Below are 8,806 nucleotides of genomic sequence, written 5' to 3' on the forward strand. Positions count from 1 at the left end.
CAACGACGACGAGTTCGAAAAGATACGTCGAATCGAGTTTATTTCGAGTTTCGATTTCATTTCGCGATAAACAGAGATAAAAGAGAGAAGAAAGAAAAATTAAGTTTATTATTACACTTACGCACAATTGCGTTCAACGAAGAATAATAATATTAATATTAATATAACGTAATACACGTAAAGAGGTGAAGAGTAAAATAAATCTGTCTCGAGTGTAAAAATAACATTTGATTTTTCCGAGAAAAGAACTCTGAAGAACTTTTGTTAAAGATCCCGATTTTAGAAAATTGCACGCATTATACGAATTAGTGCACGCTCGCGTGCAGATAATGCGCGAACCGAAGCGGTGCGTTCGTGCATGTTGAATGCAATTAACCGTCGCAAAGATACGCCAACCTGTGCGGTCTTATTACGCGAGAGTCGAAGACGATTTTGCAAAGGTAGATGATGCGTGAGTGTGCCATTATTCGAGTAATAACATCGTCCACATTCCTCTCTATAACGCGATCATCCAACCCGTGGCATCAACGACGCACCGATTATTACGTTATTCGAATAAAAGAAGAAATATTTGTTTAAATATAGATCCAATAGACACCGATTCGTTGTCTTCCATTTTAGTCCTATTAAATTAAAAGGAGCATATTTGATCGATCAACGATTTATCGACTGTCAAAGGCAGTTTATCTAATACGAAACAATTTTATCGCTCCATCATACGGTATAATGTCATCCATAATTCAAAAGATGCCATAAACATTACGCGATCATCGTGAAAACGCATATTTATAGAAAGTTCTCTCGAAGGCTTTTACAATTTCTTACTTGTCGAAGGACGAATTCATATTCATCCGCGTCACACGTCGTTTCGTTCAGGGTCGTTCACGTTTCATCGATATTAATGACTCTGTTTCTTATCCAGTGTACGATGCGCGCACGTGTCACGTGGCTAGACGGTTTTCCGTTTTCCTGGAATGCAGGTTAACGTCTAAGCAAAGACCAGGGCAAAGACCTGTTGCACGATCGATCGTTGATCAACGTCGATCAATTTTTTTATCATTAACAGCGTTGAGTTAAATGAGGAATCAATGTGTAAAGAATTTTATTATTTTTTAATTACCTTTCATTCTCTTGCTTAACATATCTAGCCTACTAATAAAGATTATCTGAAATAGGTTAACCATCGAAACCATTGCGCATAAAAATTATAATTATACTCGGAAAACGGAGGTGGAAAAATTTTCTCTAACTTTTGATTATAATTCAGAATCTTGCGAAATCTCGTATTTCGTATTCCGAAGGATTGATTTATGAATCACGGTACGTAATAACAAATTCGCCATCGTATAAGTAGTGGTAAATGAAAATTCCATTTTCATAATTTAAAATTTAAAACGGAAACTCGAGGAGGCATTATTTATATTTTAAAAATAACCCGTAAAATTAACCAAAAAATCGCAATATATTTATTCAATTTAATTTCTTCGAAAAAAAAAAAAAATTGTATTAACTTGTGTTAATTCGCGTTAATTTCGTGCATTAAATCGAGACCAATAATAACGAAGCACGTGGTATCATTGCCAGCTTTACCGCAATATATGGCCACGATTGGGACTTTCACTGCCATTTGAGTATATCGGTTCCCTGCACAGGGATATCTGTGCTATTTTATTTTCACCCGTGCTCGCCACGGGGTGTATCGTTGCCGATACGTGATATATTTCGTTTTGTACGGCGCGTATATGAAACTATGCTGCGGTTTGCTATCAGAGAACACGATGCCCTATAATTTGAAACCGTTAAGGCGCGTATTTCGAAGATCGACTCGCACCATTTATCGTTATTTACCGCGGCTAAATCCCTCAAAAAAAAAAAAAATCGAAGTAGAACATCGATGTAAAAGTAGATTTATTTCGTGATAATTTGACAATTGCTTTCAAAATTTTATAATTAACATTTCTTTAATTTTAACTCCACCCTTCCCCTCCCTCTCTACATATTTTCTCGTGTTTTGTCTTTGTTTTTTCATCAATTAATAGATTATTAGTGCATATTCAGTTCATGAGATGGGCGAGAATAGAATCGATAATGAGAGATTGAGTTAACCAGGCACGCGCGGATTAGAAGCAATCGGCGAATATAAATGAAAGGTGAGGCTAAAACTAAACCTGGCCATTTATATTTATTATTTATTCGGGTCAGTTAATATGCGAGATGATTCGCAAGGACGGGTCGCATTGGTGGATCATTGACAGGTCAATCTAAGTCAAAAAAACGAATTGTAATATTAAATTTTCTTTGGAATAACGATATAGTATTATCCGCGAATAATCAAGAACGATAAATATGTTTCAACGATCGATAAGAAATAAATCTCTAAACTTGGAATTCCTCTATCGCGACTCGAAGAAATAATGCATCGAGAAATTTAAACTGGAGGAAGATTTTTCGATATTAACGGTGAAATATAAATTTTAAAGAAACATTTTTTAAAACTTACTTATTTTCAAAAATAGTAATATATATATATATATATATATAAAATTATTGATTAATTATCGTTGTTTTTCATAAATTTATACACATTTTTCTTAATCGTAATATCACTAACGTCGAACATTGATCTATCGATTAATTTTTATGCAAATGCAAAGAGAGAACGTTCAGATTGTTCACTTGTTATAAAAGTTATTTCAGTCTCTGTTAATTCCAATAATTATTATCACAATATCCAATATCACATTACTAAATTTTAATTTTACTTTTATATACAAATGTCAAGGTTTAGCAAAAAAAAAAAAAGATTGGGAAGCATTATTGTGAGAGAAAAAAATATAATCACATAATTGTAATCGATTAATATATCCCGATATTACACGTTACGATAGTTCAAGTTAATTAAAAACGAAAATCCGTCGTATCTAGCAACGCCGGATTACTCAATCGACGAGTATCGATTCGCAGAGGCAATCAAGCGTATCCGATCGCTCGATGATGAAAATTAAAGTTAGAGGGGATGAGAAATTAGAGGTTGGTGCGTATTATTTATTCGGGTCACCCGATATAGGAGACGATACACAAAAGCGAGTGGCGAACGTGTACACCTCCACTGGCATGAATGTTAACCAGATGCGCTAAGTATCGTTGGCGAAGGACTCGAGCACTCGAGCATTTACGGATAACACATCGTTTCGAAGCGTATAAGAAAGTGTGGAAAAAACGTATTCCTCTTATTCTTCGCCAAGACTGAATGCGTCGATATTATATTGCTTGCTAAAAGCTCTTTTTCTTTCTTTCTTTTTTGTTATTTTTTATTTTATTAAATAAGGTTTCCTGAATCTTTTTGATTTAATTACTTTATTCTTTTTTTACACTTTAGAATCAATTCTGCATAATTTTTACGGACGAATATTTTTATTTACCGTCGATATTTATGCAAAATCGAATATCTATCGATATTATGAACGAAAAGGAGATAAAGTTTAAATTAAAGGGATTTTTGTTTTATTTTTCAAATGTAACATGTATATGCTTGCTATATTCTTAAAATATCGTGCTTTTTATACGTGTAGGTTTTTATACATTCAAATTTTAAATAACAGCACAAATATCCGCAGTTTAACAGATAGGATTTCGAGGATTGTTATTGGTTTATTGCTTATTTAAAAAAAAAGAAATATTTAAAAAATACTTCGATCTAATTAGCGTCGATAAAGACAATATTTTCGATCATGAGTTTTGATCACCTCATCATAGTTTATAAATATTAAATATTTATACGTTTAATATGTTGCATAATATATTGGTATGTTATGTCACATCTATTGCCAAATACTTAAAATAAAGTTTTATAAATAATATAATATTATTAAAATGCATATTTACATAACATATAACACGCATTATAAATAATATAATATTATTAAAATATTTACATAATATGCATAAATGCATATTCATGAAGTGGCTTTGAATGTAAATTAACGAAAGAGATTTAGATAGAATTTGTTAAAGAAAGAATGAGGTTCGAGGTACGATAAAAAGTATAGAAGGAATTATAAATTAAGAGTAAATAATAATACACGTTTCTGCCAATTTGACCAGAATATGAAAGCGAAATCCAACGGAATTAAAATTGAAGCGAAGAAAAATCCACTGAAAAATTGTTTCCAAGTTTTGCTCATCGGTCCGGAAACGATGAGACAATTCAATTAAATTATAGATAAAAATAAATTCTTTTAACATTTACTTTATTGAATGAGAATCGAAAAAATTTTATATTCATTTCTTTTATTTTCTATTTCCTCAATTTCACAGTTTTTAACTAAATATTTTTTGATGCTTCTGCAATAATTAATATTTATATTTATATAAAAAATAATGATAATTATAAAATAAACTCGATACTTATTAATCATTTTCACAATATGAAAAACTAATTTTCAATATTCCTATTTACTTTTATTTCTATAAAATAATCTAATAATTTATCTAGCCTTTATTACATTTATCATTAATAATATATTGTTATAATGTAATTGTTTCTTAATTTTTTTTAACAATCCTTTTTCTTTTCATATAAGAATTTCGATTTATTTAAGAAACTTCGGTAAGTTAAAAACAAAATCTGATGAAATCTGATATTTATATATATATATATACTATACGAATACGAATAATCGAATAATTGGAATCCCAAAAACACGGACGAATAATCCAAATTATAAACATTTCATTTTATCATTTTGAAAATAGCAAATATCTTGGAATAACACGTATTTTTAATGCTTCGATAATTTTGCACTTTATCAACAACGGATTTAAAATATTTGCCAAACTGTGCTAATCAACAAAACGTTATCGAATCGTTGCATTACGCGACCCATTTACCTCACTAATAAAACTACAATAATCGCGGTATCAATTCTCTACTTCCCTTCTACTACTGAATATCTACGTGTATACATTTTCACTCGTCGGAAGTATATGCACAAGTCGATGTTTAGGTACAGTTACTCCTTTATGAACTATTAACCATCGATCTCCGTGAAACGACAATGTTTTTTCAATAAAATATACGGTTCATTACCGGTTGGTGGTCGAAGGAAGCTCAATCTCATCAAAGTAACGGCTTACGACGATTACGCCAGCAATACGCTCTGAAACTCATGGAAACGAGCTTGCGTAATTTCACGTAACGTTCCCTCCGCCATCTAATCGCGGGGTAATGTCCCGGGAAAAAGATAGGGAAAACAGGAAGAGGACACGTGTGTCCACCGTGTTACGGCAGAACGCCGCTGAGAAAGTAAACGGTTCCGGTGCAATGTAAAATCAACCGTGAAAGGATGACACGCATGTTTAGAGGGAAGTTCTATAGTCTATGATCGAGCCTCTAATTTCAGACCAAAATTTTATATCCCAATATTTATCTTCCCTTCTATTTGAGTGGAAAAAAATCAGCAATTATTAACGAACTTATCGTAACTTATTTTGAAATTTAAGCAATTTATTTCCAAGATTTATGATTTTTAATCATAGTGAAATACACAAACTCTATACTCGTTGTTAATCTATTGAATGAATGTGTGTGTGTGTATATATATATATATATATCAATTTTTTCTAGAAGAATTAACGAAAAAAGGGAATAATTGATTTTCTCAGATCAATCAGATATAAGTAGATAAAAATTTAAATAGAAATTTATTTTTATTCAAAAGTCGTGATGGCAGAATACTAAGTTGTAAGAAATTTTTTAGGAATATTGGATTTGACAAATATAGATATTTCGCTCTATCGACGTGTAATACGTTTTACTCGTATAATTAAATGTACGTAAAATGATATAAGTATGTTCAAATACACGTGAAATAACGGTGGATACACGAAATCAACTCCAATTGCTGCGAAAATGAATTTAATATTTTTAACTATTATCCTGCATGGTTGTCGTAATATTTTATTGCGATGAATACGACAAACGGAATTTTTTTTTTTTTTTTTTTTAATTCGAGTAGATCTACAAAAATATAGTCTACGCCAGAAAGAATATTCTGATCCAAGAGTTGTAAGATTCCTTTCACATGATTAAATGTCGAGGAAATTTTTATAACAGTACTGTGAAGTGGATGTAGAAAGTCGCGATGTGACGTAATGTTAAAACATGGTATAAATGCTTCGCGAGATTTCTGTCGCTTTAAGCAAGATGAGATGAATCAAGAATTGAAGGGACGAAGGTGTATCATGTACACCAATATTCGGATTCGGGAATATTCTTTTGTATCATTTTTATATTACATGTAAAATTGTTGGAAAAGTTTGACCATTAAAAAAGTAAAAAATAATAATAATATAGTTGATTACTAGAAGAATTTAAAATGGAAAATAGAGAAATTATAATTAATTAAATTACAAAAGTTAGAACCATTAATAGATTTTAAAAATAACTTTTTTATATATACTTTGATACATATTCCCATGTATTATTGAATTCGTATTATATTTATATTCAACTTTTAACTAATATATAAAATTATTATTATTATAATTTATGACCTATAAATTATAAATTAATACTTACGAATTATATTAAATTATTTTTTTATTATATAATTTGCGAAATATTTTTAAAAACGGATTCAAATATAATAATAATAAATTATTCATTCGTTCATATATTGCGATTCAAGTGTGAATGCTACTATTTTTATAATTGCAAATATTAATAAGCAAAAACAATGAGCAAAAGAAGGTACAATTAAGGACTTGGTGCCATCTATTGAGTGAAAATATCTATTGAGTAAAAGAAAGATGAAGCAACATGGATCGCTGTCGCCATCTACTGAGTATCAAAAATACTATTAACGAAGAAAGAGATAAAGTAGAACAAAAATTATTATCTTACGAGTGTCAAAAATATTTTCCCAAAGTAGAGGGCACTAACGATCAATTCTTTCTCTACTTTATCCACAACGTAAAAATCTTTTTATCATAGACAAGAATAAAATAAATGCGATATCTTATAAAACTTCATATCGAAAAAGAATGATTCTTATGCCATTGAGTATGTTATAATCTAAATACATGTAAAATAAATCGCGTAAAAAGTACAAAGCTAAAATCTACTTAATGTATAATTTTAATTTCTTGATAAACTTTTTACATATGAAAAATATATTCGCGTTCGCAGCCATTAGCTCATACTATTTGCTATAAAATTTATAATTGTATCACATGATATAATTATGAATTGTATAGTAAATAATAATGATTTCCCAGGTCTCACCGGCTTGGAGGTTGCTGCGAATTGGAGACCCACCCTAACCACGACGTCCCATCCACCCTCCTTTAGCGCAAAAATTTATATCAAATCAATGATAAATCTTCCTTTCGATGTAGATTTGCAAAACGTTCAATCTTTGATCATTGTGCAAAATAAACAGCAAAAGGAAATTTAAAGGAAAACCGACGCGATAAGCTAAACCTGAAATTAAAATTGAAATGATATCTTAATCTAATGTAAAATATAACTCTATACGAGATACAAATACGTTGTTTCGTATATACACCAATATTTTATACATTCATTGCCATGAATATACAAAATATCGATAATTACGAGATTTTAAACCAAAAAAGAAACAAAATTAAATATATTTCACACAGAGTTATATTTATTTTATTGACCACCACCACAGTTAATACCAACAACACTACTACCATTACCACTAATTATGCATGCAGTTACAAATTCTACTTTAAGCAGATTAAGCAGTTTTCTAAAGAAGCAATTTTCTACAGGTCAATTACATATATTTTCAAAATTTCACAAATCAGTGATTAATTAAATATCCATAGAAATATGTTAATTTTGAATATAATTAACCATATTCCTTACAGATATTCTTAACATTAGTCTACAAAGATTTTTCCATACAATAATACAAAAATTTATTTGTAAATAGGTGAACCTAGACTCTACAAAAAAATTTCAATAAAATTAAAGGAATTATAAAAAATACAAGTATCTCAATGATTACACACTCATTTCAAACTCATTCTACATTCATTCCATTAATCTCTGATACAAAGGATTAGTAAAAATTTTTAACAAATATAAATTACTACAATAACATTTTATATAATTTATTTTACAATATATAATATAAACACTTATTATTAATTATATATTACTTTATAATATATATAAAATAAAATATAAAAAAAGTTATTGTAGTAACTTATATTTGTTAAAATTTTTATTAATCTTTTGTGATCTTATACATATTATACTTTGTACTCTTAACTTTTTTTAATTTTACACAAATACAATACATATACAAATAAGTTTATTTTTCAATCATATGATTCCTATCTACATAGAATCTGAATGCTTTTCTCAATGCTCAAAATACCTATGAGCTACCTATCTACTTATATAAAATTCTAAGATGTGTTCAGGGGCCCCTCTTACACAGAGATATCATTAAGGAAAAGAAAAAAAGGTATTATATGAAGTATGCATCCTTTTGAATTGATTAGTCTCCATGGTATCTAAAACAAATTAAACTAAACGAATAATTAATAAAATTCCATAAGATATAATTATTAATTGGCAATAGACTCAAGTATCACGTTCTTCTGAAATATTGATACTTTTTAAAGTTGATATATCTGAAACAAACTTATTTAGAAGATCAGCATATAATAATTTAAGAAAAACGAAAAAAAAAAAAAAAGAAAATCGTAATTCAAATACTATGACCTGCAATAATATAAGATGTATAATGAACATTCACCATCATTG

The sequence above is a fragment of the Apis florea genome, unplaced genomic scaffold, assembly GCF_048593485.1.
Source record: "Apis florea isolate Af1SG1 unplaced genomic scaffold, ASM4859348v1 contig_1630_pilon, whole genome shotgun sequence".
In the NCBI taxonomy this organism is placed as follows: domain Eukaryota; kingdom Metazoa; phylum Arthropoda; class Insecta; order Hymenoptera; family Apidae; genus Apis; species Apis florea.